The sequence below is a fragment of the Rhopalosiphum padi genome, unplaced genomic scaffold, assembly GCF_020882245.1.
Source record: "Rhopalosiphum padi isolate XX-2018 unplaced genomic scaffold, ASM2088224v1 scaffold6, whole genome shotgun sequence".
NCBI lineage: Eukaryota > Metazoa > Arthropoda > Insecta > Hemiptera > Aphididae > Rhopalosiphum > Rhopalosiphum padi.
Genome location: NW_026870023.1, coordinates 15,668 through 30,799, shown reverse-complemented (window position 1 = coordinate 30,799; position 15,132 = coordinate 15,668). Strand labels below are relative to the sequence as shown.

The 15,132-nt window shown below is 16.7% G+C and overlaps 3 pseudogenes across 3 annotated transcripts; 1 reads left to right on the top strand and 2 right to left on the bottom strand.

Moving 5' to 3' along the window:
- Window positions 1–3,975: 3,975 nt before the first annotated feature.
- Window positions 3,976–5,782, bottom strand: LOC132931575 (cytochrome c oxidase subunit 3-like; annotated as a pseudogene). The gene has a single exon (XR_009662748.1). The product of XR_009662748.1 is annotated as a cytochrome c oxidase subunit 3-like (transcript).
- Window positions 5,783–6,110: 328 nt separating this feature from the next.
- Window positions 6,111–9,754, bottom strand: LOC132931570 (cytochrome c oxidase subunit 1-like; annotated as a pseudogene). The gene is made up of 2 exons (XR_009662744.1): window positions 9,741–9,754; window positions 6,111–8,052 (listed from the first exon to the last, which is right to left on the bottom strand). The product of XR_009662744.1 is annotated as a cytochrome c oxidase subunit 1-like (transcript).
- A 2,933-nt stretch (window positions 9,755–12,687) lies between these two features.
- Window positions 12,688–14,547, top strand: LOC132931572 (NADH-ubiquinone oxidoreductase chain 1-like; annotated as a pseudogene). The gene has a single exon (XR_009662746.1). The product of XR_009662746.1 is annotated as an NADH-ubiquinone oxidoreductase chain 1-like (transcript).
- Window positions 14,548–15,132: the final 585 nt, after the last annotated feature.

Sequence of the window (15,132 nt, the reverse complement as noted above, 5' to 3'; positions counted from 1 at the left end):
TTAAATAGTTTATTTAAAATATTAATTTGTGGAATTAAAGATTATATTTTTATATTTAAATAATTAAATTTAATTTTTTTTTTTTTTTTTTTTTTTTTTATTTTATTTTATTTGTAGTTTTTTTTATTATAGGTTTATTAATGATTTATTTTGATAAATTTTATTTTATTGAATATATATTTTTTTTTTTTAATTCTTGTATAGTTTTATATGTTATTTTAATAGATTGAATATCTTTAATATTTATTTCTTTTGTTTTTTTAATTTCTTCTATAATTTTATTATATAGTATAGAATATATAAAATTATGATTTTAATAAGAGTCGATTTTTAATATTAATAAATTTTTTTATTATATTTATATTTTTTTTGGTTATTAGTCCTAATTTGATTAGAATTTTATTAGGTTGGGATGGTTTAGGGATGGTTTCTTTTTGTTTAGTTGTTTTTTATCAAAATAAAAAATCTTATAGTTCAGGTTTAGTAACAGTTATTTTAAATCGTTTAGGTGATTTATTTATTATTATATCTATAATTTGAATATTAAATTTTGGTTCTTGAAATTTTATTTTAATTGATTATTATGTTATTTTAAATTATTTATTTTTTATTATATTGATAATTATAATAGCTTCTTTAACTAAGAGAGCTCAGATTCCTTTTTCTTCTTGACTTCCTTTAGCTATAGCAGCCCCTACTCCTGTTTCTTCATTAGTTCATTCTTCTACTTTAGTTACTGCTGGTATTTACTTAATAATTCGTTTTAATGAAATTTTTTTAAATTTTTCTTTTTTAAATTATTTAATAGTAATTTCTTGTTTGACAATATTAATAGCTGGTTTGAATGCAATTTTTGAATTTGATTTAAAGAAAATTATTGCTTTTTCTACTTTAAGACAAATAAGATTTATATTTATAATTTTTATGTTTAGGTAAAATTGATATATGTTTTTTTTATTTATTAATACATGCTTTATTTAAATCTATAATATTTTTAAGAGCTGGGATTTTAATTTTAAATATAAATAATAATCAAGATATTCGTAAAATGGGTGGTTTAATTGATTATTTACCTTTTTGTGGTTTAATTTTTATATTTACTTTAATGTCTTTATGTGGTTTTCCTTTTTTTTGTAGTTTTTATTCAAAGGATTTAATTTTTGAATATTTTTTAATAATAAATTTAAATTTTTTTTTTTTTTTTTTTTTTTTATTTTCTTTTTTTTTAACTTTTTTTTATTCTATTCGTGTAATTTATTATTTAATAATAATAAATTTTTCTATATATAATTATATAATAATTGTTAAATTTGAAAGAAAAATTTTGATTATTAGAATAATATTTATTAGATTTATTATAATTTTTTTTGGTTCTTTTTTTATATGATTGATATTTTATAAGTTTGATTTAATTTTATTAGAATTTAAATTTAAAATTTTAAGAGTTTTAATTTTATTTTTTAGAATTTGATTTTTTTTTGAACTTAATAATTTTTTATTTTCTATAAGTTATTTTATTTCTTTATTTAATGTTTTTTTTTTTGGTATAATATGAAATTTATTATTTTTTAAGGTTAATTTTTTTTTAAATAATTTTCTTTATGTTGGTTTTTTTTCTTTAAAAGTTTTCGAGGTTGGTTGAATTGAATATAATTTAAATAGAGGTTTAATTTTTTTTTTTAAAAAATTAATTTTATTTAGTCAAAATATTTTTTTAAATAGTTATAAGGTTTATATTTTATTATTTTTTTTATGATTTTTAATTATTTTATTTTTTAATTATTAAATTTGAATAGCTTAATTATAGAGCATTATATTGAAGATATAAAGGTAAATTTAAATTTTTTAAATAATTTTAAAAATTTTATTTTTTAAAAAAAAAGTTTTATTTTGAAATAAAGACTAAATCTTAGTTAAGGTTATTTTTGTGTTTTTAAAAAAAGGTAAAATTTTGATTTAATTTTAATTTTTTTTTTATGGTAAGGTAGCTACCTTTGCAAATTTTTAAAAATTTTATTTTTTAAAAAAAAAGTTTTATTTTGAAATAAAGACTAAATCTTAGTTAAGGTTATTTTTGTGTTTTTAAAAAAAGGTAAAATTTTGATTTAATTTTAATTTTTTTTTATGGTAAGGTAGCTACCTTTGCAAATTTTTAAAAATTTTATTTTTTAAAAAAAAAGTTTTATTTTGAAATAAAGACTAAATCTTAGTTAAGGTTATTTTTGTGTTTTTAAAAAAAGGTAAAATTTTGATTTAATTTTAATTTTTTTTTATGGTAAGGTAGCTACCTTTGCAAATTTTTAAAAATTTTATTTTTTAAAAAAAAAGTTTTATTTTGAAATAAAGACTAAATCTTAGTTAAGGTTATTTTTTTGTTTTTAAAAAAAGGTAAAATTTTGATTTAATTTTAATTTTTTTTTATGGTAAGGTAGCTATCTTTGCAAATTTTTAAAAATTTTATTTTTAAAAAAAAAGTTTTATTTTGAAATAAAGACTAAATCTTAGTTAAGGTTATTTTTGTGTTTTTAAAAAAAGGTAAAATTTTGATTTAATTTTAATTTTTTTTTATGGTAAGGTAGCCTACCTTTGCAAATTTTTAAAAATTTTATTTTTTAAAAAAAAAGTTTTATTTTGAAATAAAGACTAAATCTTAGTTAAGGTTATTTTTGTGTTTTTAAAAAAAGGTAAAATTTTGATTTAATTTTAATTTTTTTTTATGGTAAGGTAGCTACCTTTGCAAATTTTAAAAATTTTATTTTTTAAAAAAAAAGTTTTATTTTGAAATAAAGACTAAATCTTAGTTAAGGTTATTTTTGTGTTTTTAAAAAAAGGTAAAATTTTGATTTAATTTTAATTTTTTTTTATGGTAAGGTAGCTACCTTTGCAAATTTTTAAAAATTTTATTTTTTAAAAAAAAAGTTTTATTTTGAAATAAAGACTAAATCTTAGTTAAGGTTATTTTTTTGTTTTTAAAAAAAGGTAAAATTTTGATTTAATTTTAATTTTTTTTTATGGTAAGGTAGCTATCTTTGCAAATTTTTAAAAATTTTATTTTTTAAAAAAAAAGTTTTATTTTGAAATAAAGACTAAATCTTAGTTAAGGTTATTTTTGTGTTTTTAAAAAAAGGTAAAATTTTGATTTAATTTTAATTTTTTTTTATGGTAAGGTAGCTACCTTTGCAAATTTTTAAAAATTTTATTTTTAAAAAAAAAGTTTTATTTTGAAATAAAGACTAAATCTTAGTTAAGGTTATTTTTGTGTTTTTAAAAAAAGGTAAAATTTTGATTTAATTTTAATTTTTTTTTATGGTAAGGTAGCTACCTTTGCAAATTTTTAAAAATTTTATTTTTTAAAAAAAAAGTTTTATTTTGAAATAAAGACTAAATCTTAGTTAAGGTTATTTTTGTGTTTTTAAAAAAAGGTAAAATTTTGATTTAATTTTAATTTTTTTTTATGGTAAGGTAGCTACCTTTGCAAATTTTTAAAAATTTTATTTTTTAAAAAAAAAGTTTTATTTTGAAATAAAGACTAAATCTTAGTTAAGGTTATTTTTGTGTTTTTAAAAAAAGGTAAAATTTTGATTTAATTTTAATTTTTTTTTATGGTAAGGTAGCTACCTTTGCAAATTTTTAAAAATTTTATTTTTTAAAAAATTATTTATAAATAATATATTATTTTTATATTGAAAATATAATGTTTTATTTTAAACTAATAAATATTTAAAGATTAAACATTAATAATGCTTTAAAAGATAGTTAGCAGCTTCTTTTTTAAAAATCTTTTTAATTGGAATTTTTTTTTCAATATTATTATTAACAGTAATAAACCTCTATTTTGGTTTCAATTAAAAATAAGGATTAAAAAAATCTATTATTAAGTCGAAATTAATATGTAATTTATTACTTCTTATTTAAGATAAATTATAAAATAATTTTTAAAAGCAAATTAAATGTTATAAATTTTAACTATTATCCTTTAAATTTTTCAATTTAATGATCCAAATTTTCATTCATAAAAAATAGTAATAATTATAAATATAAAAAAAATAATAAACATTAAATTAAAGTAAATTATGTTTGAAATCTTAAAGTTTAAAATTATTGGTATAATAATTGAAATTTCGATATCAAAAATTAAAAAAATAATTGCAATTAAATAAAAATTTAATGAAAATGGGATTCGTGATTTATTAAATGGGTCAAAACCACATTCAAAGGGTGCTGACTTATTATAATTAAATTTTATTTTTTATATTAATTATAATTATTAGTATAAAAAGAATTATTAAAATAATAAATATTACAATTATTGAAATTAAATTTAATATAATTATTTTATTTAAATTTTAAACTTTTTGATTGGAAATCAAATATACTAATTTATATTAATAAAATTAATTATTTCATCAATAAAAAGTTATATAAAGAAATAGTCAAATGATATCAATAAAATGTCAATATCAAGCTCCTAATTCAAATCTGATATGATGAATATGAGAAAAGTGAAGTTTAATTATTCGTATAAGATTGATAATTAAAAAAATTGTTCCGATAATTACATGTAAACCATGAAATCCTGTTGCTATATAAAAAGAAGAACCAAAAATTGAATCTGAGAATGTAAATGTAGCTTGTTTATATTCTAATATTTGAAGTATTAGAAAGTAGATACTTAAAATAATTGTTAAATTTATAAAAATGATAGTTTTTTTTTTAGAATTATTAAGTAAGTAAAGATGAGCTAAAGTAACAGTAAAACTTGATGTTAATAAAATAATTGTATTTAATAAAGGAATTAATAATGGATTGAAAAATATAATATTTTTTGGTGGTCAATTTAGTCCTAGTTCAATTGATGGTGCTAAAGAATTGTGTAGAAAATTTCAAAAAAAAGAAATAAATAAAAATATTTCAGAGATAATAAATAAGATTATTCTAAATTTGATTAAATTTATAATATAAAAAATTATGATTACCTTGAAATGTTCTTTCTCGAATTACATCTCGTCATCATAAGATAGAAATACTAATAATTATTAGTAGATTAAATAATGATATTATATTTATTTTAAAATTTATAATTATAATATTAGAAATTATTAAATTAAATGTATTAAATGCTATTAAGATAGGTCATGGACTTAATCTTAAAATAAAATATGGTTGATTAATTTTTATCATTATTCACTAGAGTATAAAGATGAAAGAATTGAGAATACATAACTTTGAATTAAAGCTACGCATAATTCAAAAATTATTATAAATATTTGAATAAAAATAATAATAATTATAAGTGAATTAAAATTTAAATAGAGTTATTAATAAATGTCCTGCAATTAAATTAGCTGTTAAACGAATAGAAAGAGATATTGGTCGAATAATAATTCTTATTGTTTCAATAATTGTTATTAATGGGGCTAGGTAAATTGGTGTATTTAAAGGAATCAAGTGTGCAATTATATTTTTAGTGTTTTTACAAGTTGACAAAATAATAAAAAATATTCAAAATGGAATAGCTAAAGTAACAGAAAATACTATATGACTTGATGATGAAAAAATATATGGGAATAAGCTAAAAAAATTATTAAGTAGAATAAATATAAAAAGTGAAATAAATAAAAATGCAGGAGATTTAGTTTTTTTTTATTTTATAAAGTATTAGTATTTCATTGTTTAGTATATTAAATATTTTAAATAATAATCAGTTTATTCGATTTGGTAAGATTCATAAAAAGTTTGGTATAAATAAAATGATTAAAAGAGTTCTGATTCAATTTATTTCTAAATTAAAAATTGTTGTTGATGGGTCAAAAATATTAAATAAATTTGTTGTAATTTTTTATGTTATTTTTTTTAAAAAAATTAATTTTTAAGTTTTTAATAAAATTAAAATATAGTAAGTTTATGATTACATAAAATGTAGAAAAAAAAAATAAGAATAAAATTAATCAATTAATTGGTGCTATTTGAGGAATTAAGTGATATTAATAAATAATTTTAATTTGACAAATTAATGTTATGCTTTAACTAATCTCTTTCATTAGAAGTAATTGCTAATTTACTATATTTTGATTTAAGAGATCATTACTTTGCTTTTCAGTCATCTAATGAATTAAAAATTTTTAATTCAATAAATAAATTTATTTAAATTAATTGATTCAATTTGAATAGGTATAAATCTGTGATTAATACCACAAATTTCTGAGCATTGTCCAAAGTATATTCCTGGTCGATTTATAAAAAGATTAATTTGATTTATTCGTCCTGGGATTGCATCAATTTTAATAGCTAAACTTGGAATTGTTCATGAATGAATTACATCGTCTGACGAAATTAAGAGTCGAATATTAAATTTAAATGGGATAATAGTTTTATTATCTACTTCAATTAATCGAAAATTTTCTTTATTTAATTCATTTATTATATAAGATTCAAATTCAATATTTGAAAAATCTGAATATTCATATGATCAGAATCATTGATGACCAAAAATTTTAATTGTTAAAATTGGGCATTTAATTTCATCTATTAAGTATAGTAGGTGAAGTGAAGGTATAGCAATAAAAATTAAAATAATTGGTGGAGTTGTAGTTCAGATAAATTCAATTATTTGATTTTCAGAGATTTTAATATTAATAAATTTATTTTTTATAATAAAAATTATTATATAAGTAATTGTTGTTATAATTATAATAATAATGAAAATTGTATGATCGTGAAAAAAAATTAATTGTTCTATTAGTGGTGAATTACTATTTTGAAATCTTAGTTTTATTCAAGTTATAATTTCTAAAAAAAGATTATTCTTTATAAATGAATTTTAAGTTCATTGCATATAGTTTCTGCCATATTAGAAATTAATAATTAGAGGTAATTCTGAATATGAATGTTCTAAGGGTGGTAAATTATGAATTCATTCAATAGAATTTCTTAAATTTAATTTAAAAATAGTTGTTTTTTTTTAAAAAAATTCTATTTCAAATACAATAAATTAAAATAATAATTCTAAATGTTGAAATTATTGAACCAATTGATGAAATTATATTTCATAGTAAAAAATTATTTGGGTAATCTGTGTATCGTCGAGGTATACCATTTAAACCTAAAAAATGTTGGGGGAAGAAAGTTATATTTACCCCAATAAATATTAAAATGAATTGAATTTTTAAAATAAAATTATTTATTGAAAATCCAGTGAAAATTGGGAATCAATGAATTAAACTAGCAATAATAGCAAATACAATTCCTATTGATAATACATAGTGGAAATGAGCTACTACATAGTAAGTATCGTGAAGAATGATATCAATAGATGAATTAGCAAGAATTACTCCTGTCAATCCTCCAATTGTGAATAAAAAAATAAAACCTAAAGATCAAATTGTGGAAGGTGAAAAATTAATTTTAGATCCATAAATAGTAGCTAATCATCTAAAAATTTTAATTCCTGTTGGAATTGCAATAATTATAGTTGCTGATGTAAAATATGCTCGTGTATCAACGTCTATTCCAATTGTAAATATATGATGTGCTCATACAATAAATCCTAATAATCCAATAGTTAGTATAGCATAGATTATACTAATATTACCGAATGTTTCGTTTTTATTACTTTCTTGACTAATAATATGTGAAATTAATCCAAATCCGGGTAAAATTAAAATATATACTTCTGGATGTCCAAAAAATCAGAATAAATGTTGATAAAGAATTGGATCTCCTCCTCCTGCAGGGTCAAAGAATGATGTATTTAAATTACGATCAGTAAGAAGTATAGTAATTGCACCAGCTAAAACAGGTAAGGATAAAATTAATAATATAGCTGTAATTAAAATTGATCAAGGGAATAATGGAATTTGATTTAATTTTATATTATTAGGTATTATATTTAAAATTGTACAAATAAAATTAATTGCTCCTAAAATTGATGAGATTCCTGCTAAATGTAGAGAAAAAATTGTTAAATCAACTGAAATATTATTATGAGCAATATTATTAGATAAAGGGGGATAAATTGTTCATCCTGTTCCTGTTCCGTTATTAATTATAAAACTACAAATTATTATTATTAATGAAGGAGGTAATAATCAAAATCTAATATTATTTAATCGTGGGAATGATATATCAGGGCATCCTATTATTATAGGAATTAATCAATTTCCAAAACCACCAATAACAATTGGTATAGTTATAAAAAAAAATTATAATAAAAGCGTGAATTGTAACAATTACATTATATAATTGATTATTATTAATAATTGAATTAATTTGACTTAGTTCTAGTCGAATTAAGATTCTAAGGGATGAACCAATTATACCTGATCAAATACCAAATAAAAAATATAAAGTTCCAATATCTTTATGATTAGTTGAAAAGATTCATTTTATAGATAAAATGGCTGATAATAGGTTATAAATTGTAAATTTATATATAGATTTAAAAAATCTTTTTATCAATAACTTTATATTCAAATTCTATGATATTAAATTGCAAATTTAAAGGTATTAATTATTTTAATTAAGGTTTAAAAAAAAATATTTTTAATTTTGAAGATTAATAGTTTAATTTAACTTAAAACCTTAATAAATAAATAAATAACTAAAAAATAATCTAAAGAAGTTAATAAATATTAATAAGTTGTAATTATTTTTTTTTAATTGAAGATATCATTTATTGAATAAGTTAAAATTAAATAATATGAAATAAGTTATTTTAATATAAAAATATAAATTTAAAATTGTTAATATAATTAATATTATTATAATTAAATATAAATTATTATAAATTAAGTTTTTGATTAATATTCATTTTATTAAAAACCCAATTATAGGTGGTAATCCTATAATTGAAAAAAATTAATATTATTAAATTTAGTTTAAAGAAAAAATTTAAATTAAAAAATTTTATTTGATTAATATAATTAATATTATAATTATTTAAAATTTTAATAATTAAAAAATTTAAAATTGAGTAAATTAAAAAATAATTGATTCATAATTTATTATTTATTAAAATTGCAAATAGTATTCATGTTGAATTATTGATTGAAGATATTGCTAAGATTTTACGTATAGAATTTTGATTTATTCCAAAAATTGAGTTTATTGAAATTAAAATAATTAAGAAAATTAAATTTTTATCAATATTTAGATATGAAATTAAAACAAATGGGGAAATTTTTTGTCAAGTTATTATTAATAGGCATGAAAATCAATTTAATCCTTCTATTATTGAAGGTAATCATAAGTGAAAAGGTATTAATCTTAATTTTATTAATAGTGGTAAAATAATTAAAATATTACTATTATTTATAAAAAAAAAATTTTTATTAATTAAGAAAATTAATAATAAAATTGAAGCAAAAGCTTGAATTAAGAAATATTTTATTGTAGCTTCAATAGAGTAAATTGATGATTTAAAATTTAAAATAGGAATAATTGAGAATAAGTTTAATTCTAACCCTATTCATATTGAAAGTCAATTAGATGCTGAAATTGATATTAAAGTTCTAAATATTAATATAATTAAAAATATTATTTTTGTTAAATTTAAATTTATCAGAAAAAAGAATATTATTCTATATTTGAAGTATGAATCCAAAAGCTTAATTTAGCTTATTTTTCTAATTTACTTATACTTAAGTGTTTATGCATATAAATTTTTGAAATTTATGGATTAGTTTAATTCTTAAAGTATAATAAAAGTATATATAATACATGATTTACTCTATCAAAGTAACCCTTTTTCAGGCATTTTATTTTTAAAATATTATTTAATAAAAAAATGTTTATTGGTTTATAAATGTATTAGAAAAAATATCAGAAAATTTTTTAAAAAAAAATATTTTAATGAGGCATGACGTTTCTATTTATCTGAAAAGGGGGGCTATGCCCCTCCAAAAAAAAAAAGAAGGAAGAAGAGTATATAGAGGATTTATAAATATGTATAGTAGATATACATATATAGACTTCATATGTATATAGTATATATATATAATATAAATATACATCTATATAGCTTATATATTTATATATATATATATATATATATATATAAATCCTTATATGATGTTAATAATCTATACATTTAATATATATATATATATATTAATATATAAATCCTTATATGAATATATATAGATATTTATTGTATATATATATATAAGAGGTAAAGAAGAAAAGTATTAGTTATTTTATATTAATAATATTAATTTGATTAAAATAATTAATTTAAGTAATTATATTTAAAAACAGAAACTAATAAATTGTATTAAAATTTAGATTTAAAATTTAAAATAGTATTATAATTAAAAAATATTAGAATTAAAGAAATAATTAATTTAAGTAATTATATTTAAAAAACAGAAACTAATAAATTGTATTAAAATTTAGATTTAAAATTTAAATAGTATTATAATTAAAAAATATTAGAATTAAAGTTAAAATAATTCAGTTAATTATTTAAATTTTGATTTAATTTATTTATTTAAAATTTATAATATTATAAAACCGTATTATTTTAATTTTACTAATAATTATAATTTATTTTGTTATAAAATTTTATTTAATTAAAAAGATACATGAAATTTTTTGATTGTTAATAATTTCTTAAAGGATTTTAATTATTCTCAGTATTAAGTATTAAATATTAAAGAAATTTAGATTTAATTATTAATTTAAGTATAAACTAAATATGTGCCAGCAGTTGCGGTTAAACATAATATACAAATAAAATAGTTTGGTTATTAGTATTAAATATAATTTATAATTTAATTTTTTTTTAAAAAGTAAAATTTAATTAAATATTATTATTATAATTATTTTATTCTATTAAATTTTATTTAAAACTAGGATTAGATACCCTATTATAAAAATTTAAATTAATTTACTAAAAAATTAATAGTTATGTTCTTTAAATTTAAAAAATTTGGCGGTATTTTAGTCTTATTAGAGGAACCTGTTTATTAATTGATAATCCACGATTAATTTTACTTATTTAATTAATTCATATATCGCTGTCATGAATATATTAAAAAATTTATTTTCTTTATTTATTATTATAATTTATGTTAAGTCAAGATGTGGTTTATAAATAAGAATATAATGGGTTACATTAAATTTTATTTTTGGATTTTAAATGAAAATTAAAATGAAATTGGATTTAATAGTAAATTTATTTATTTTGTTAATATGAAGAAAGATCTAAAATATGTACATATTGCCCGTCATTCTTATTAAAAATAAGACAAGTCGTAACAAAGTAAATGTACTGGAAAGTGTATTTAGAAAGATTAAATAAATATCTAAATTTAAGTATATCATTTACAATGATAAGATGTTGTTAAACTTTATTTAAATTTATTTTATTAATATAATAATTTTTATTTGATTTTTTATAAAAATAATTTATTTATTTAAGGTTTTAGTATTTATTAAAAATTAATTTATAGATTTATAGTTTAATAGTATTGTGAAAGAAATAATTAAATTTATAAAAGAATTAATTTAGTACCTTTTGTATCAGGGTTGATTAAAATTTTTAATTTTTTTTTAAATTCTCAAAATTTATAGAGTTAATTTTATTATTAATTTATTGTGTTATAAATATTTATAAAATAATATTAGTTTTGAAATTTAATTCGTTATATTATATTTAGTTATTTAAGATTTAAATTTAATTTAAAATTTTAAAAGTTATTTTGATTTTGTTGATTAATATTTTAAATTTAAATTATTTTAGGGATAAGCTTGAAATTTTTATATAATAATTTATTTATTTTAATAATTTATAGGAATAGAAATTTTTATTTAAGTTTGTAAAAATTTATTATATTTATTTATTTTTAATTTATTATAAATTATTTATTATTAATATTAAATTTTATTAATGAATATTTAATTAATAGTAATAATGATTAAATTAGTATAATTTACATTTATAAATTATGAATTCGGCAAAAATTATTTTCATCTGTTTAACAAAAACATTGTATTAAGTTTAATTTAATATAGGATCTGCTCAATGATTTATTAAATAGCTGCAGTATTTTGACTGTGCAAAGGTAGCATAATAATTAGTCTTTTAATTGAGGACTTGTATGAAAGATTTGATGAGAAATAAACTTTATTATTTATATAATTAAAATTTTATTTTTAAGTAAAAAAGCTTAAATTATTTAAAGGGACGATAAGACCCTATAAAACTTTATAAATTTTAATTTTAATTTTTTTGGTTTTATAAATATTTTATTTTTATAATTTATTTTATTGGGGTGATAAAAAAAATTAATAAACTTTTTTTAAAATTTAACATTATTTAATGAATTTTTGAATTAAAATTTTTAATTAAAGGAAAAAGTTACTTTAGGGATAACAGCGTAATTAATTTTTTAAGTCCAAATTTAAAAATTAGTTTGCGACCTCGATGTTGAATTAAGATTAATCTTAGGTGCAAAATTTTAAGTATTAGGTCTGTTCGACCTTTAAATTCTTACATGATTTGAGTTCAAACCGTGTAAGCCAGGTTGGTTTCTATCTTTTAAAAATTAATTTGTTTTAGTACGAAAGGATTAAATAATTAAATTAAATTTTTATTAAATGAATAAAAATAATTTAACTATTTTGGCAGATAATTGTGTTAAATTTAGAATTTAATTATATAATTTTTATTATAGATAGTAATTTTTTATATTTGTTATAATTATTAATTTTTTGATTTTATTTTTAATAGTTTTTATAAGAGTTGCTTTTTTTACTTTATTAGAGCGTAAAGTTTTAGGTTATATTTCAATTACGTAAAGGTCCGAATAAGTTTTTGATTAAAGGTATTTTTCAACCTATAGGTGATGGGTTAAAATTATTTTTTAAAGAAGTTAATTATCCGAGTAATATAAATTTTTTTATTTTTATAATTTCTCCTTTATTGGGTTTATTAATTTCAATTTTTTTTTGATTTATTTATCCTTATATTGGTATGAACTATATTATAGGATTTGGTTTAATTTATATATTTTGTTGTTCAAGTTTAATAGTTTATATTTTTTTAATAATTAGATGATCTTCGAATTCTAATTATTCAGTTTTAGGTATAATTCGGTTTATTTCTCAAATGATTTCATATGAAGTTAGAATAATAATTATTATTATAAATTTAATATTTTTAATTAATAGTTTTAATTTAAATGATTTTTATATCTATCAAATTAATTTAAAATTTTTTTTTTTTCTTTTTTTTTTGTTTATTTTATTATTAATTAGATTTTTAGCTGAAATAAATCGTTCTCCTTTTGATTTTTCTGAGGGTGAATCAGAATTAGTTTCTGGATTTAATATTGAATTTAGAAGTTTATCTTTTATTTTTATTTTTATATCTGAATATATAAGAATTATATTTATAGGGATACTATTATGTGAAATGTTTTTTGGTTTGAATAATAAATAAATTTTATTTAAATATTTTTATTTTGATTTTTATATTTATAGTTATTTGATTACGTGGGTTTTTACCACGATTTCGTTATGATAAATTAATATATTTAGTTTGGAAATTAATTTTACCTTTGTCTTTATTTTTATTTGTCTTTAATTTTTCTATTAAATTATTTAACTTATATCATTAATTTAAGTATTAAGTTAATAGAATTAAATTCTATTTTTTATTTTCAAAATAAATATTTTAAATAAATTAATTAACTAAATTAATAATTTATCTCATAACTTTATGATATAAAAGTTAATGAAAAAGTAAGAAAAATAAATTGTTGTAAAAATTTGCCCTGTTGTAATAAATGGGTATTCAACTGGTTGTATCCCAATTCAGGTTAAAATAAAAAATGTTATAATAAATATTCAGAATAAAAATTTATTTAATGGGTAAAATTTATTTCTTAAAAAATTTTTATTGTTTAATATAGGTAAGATTAATAAAATTAAAATTGAAAGTATTAAAGCAATAACCCCTCCTAATTTATTAGGGATTGCTCGTAAAATTGAATAAGAAAATAAAAAATATCATTCTGGTTGAATGTGATTTGGTGTAATTATTGAATTTGCTATAATAAAATTATTGTGATCATTTAGTAGGTATGGAAAAATTAAAGCTAAAATAAAAAATATTCATATAAATATGATTAATCCAATTAAATCTTTAATTAGAAAATATGGAGAAAAAGTAATTTTATCAAAATTTCTATTAATTCCTAGTGGATTATTAGAACCTGTTAAATGAAGAAAGAATAAGTGAATAAAAGTAAATAAAATAATAATAAATGGTAAAATAAAATGGATTGAGAAAAATCGTGTTAATGTAGCATTATTAATTGAGAATCCCCCTCAAATTCAAATAACAATTGAATTTCCTAAATAAGGAATTGCTGATAATAAATTTGTGATTACTGTTGCCCCCCAAAATGATATTTGTCCTCATGGTAATACATAACCTACAAATGCTGTTATTATTGTTAATAATAATAAAATTACTCCAATAATTCATGTTATTTTAAAGTTGAAAGAATTTATATAGATACCTCGTCTAATATGAATATAAATTATAATAAAAAATATAGAAGCCCCATTTGCATGGAAAGATCGGATTAATCATCCAAAGTTAATATTTCGATTTATATTAATAATTCTTTGAAAAGCTAAATTAATATCTGTTTTATAATGGAAGGCTAAAAAATAATCCTGTTAAAATTTGATTAATTAAACAAATTATTAATAAAGATCCAAAATTTCATATAAAACTAATTCTAGCTGGTGTAGGTAAATTTAATATTGGGGATAAAGTTTTTAGTATATTTTTTTTCATTAATTATTTTTTTGTCGAATTGGTCCTTTATTAATTTTTAGTATTCAAATAATTAAAATTAATATAAAAAAAAGGATTAAGATAATTAAATAAATTATTAAATTATTTGGTATTATGAATATATTTAATAAATTAAAATTATCTTCAAATATAAATTTATTTTCATAATTGAAATTTTCAAGATTGAGATTTAATTTTAAATAAAAGATTAACATTAAAATTAATGTTAATTTATAAATTATAATTTTATAATTTTTATTAATATTTAATTCATTAAAAGCAATTCTTGAAATATATAAAAAAAATAATTATTAATCCTCCAA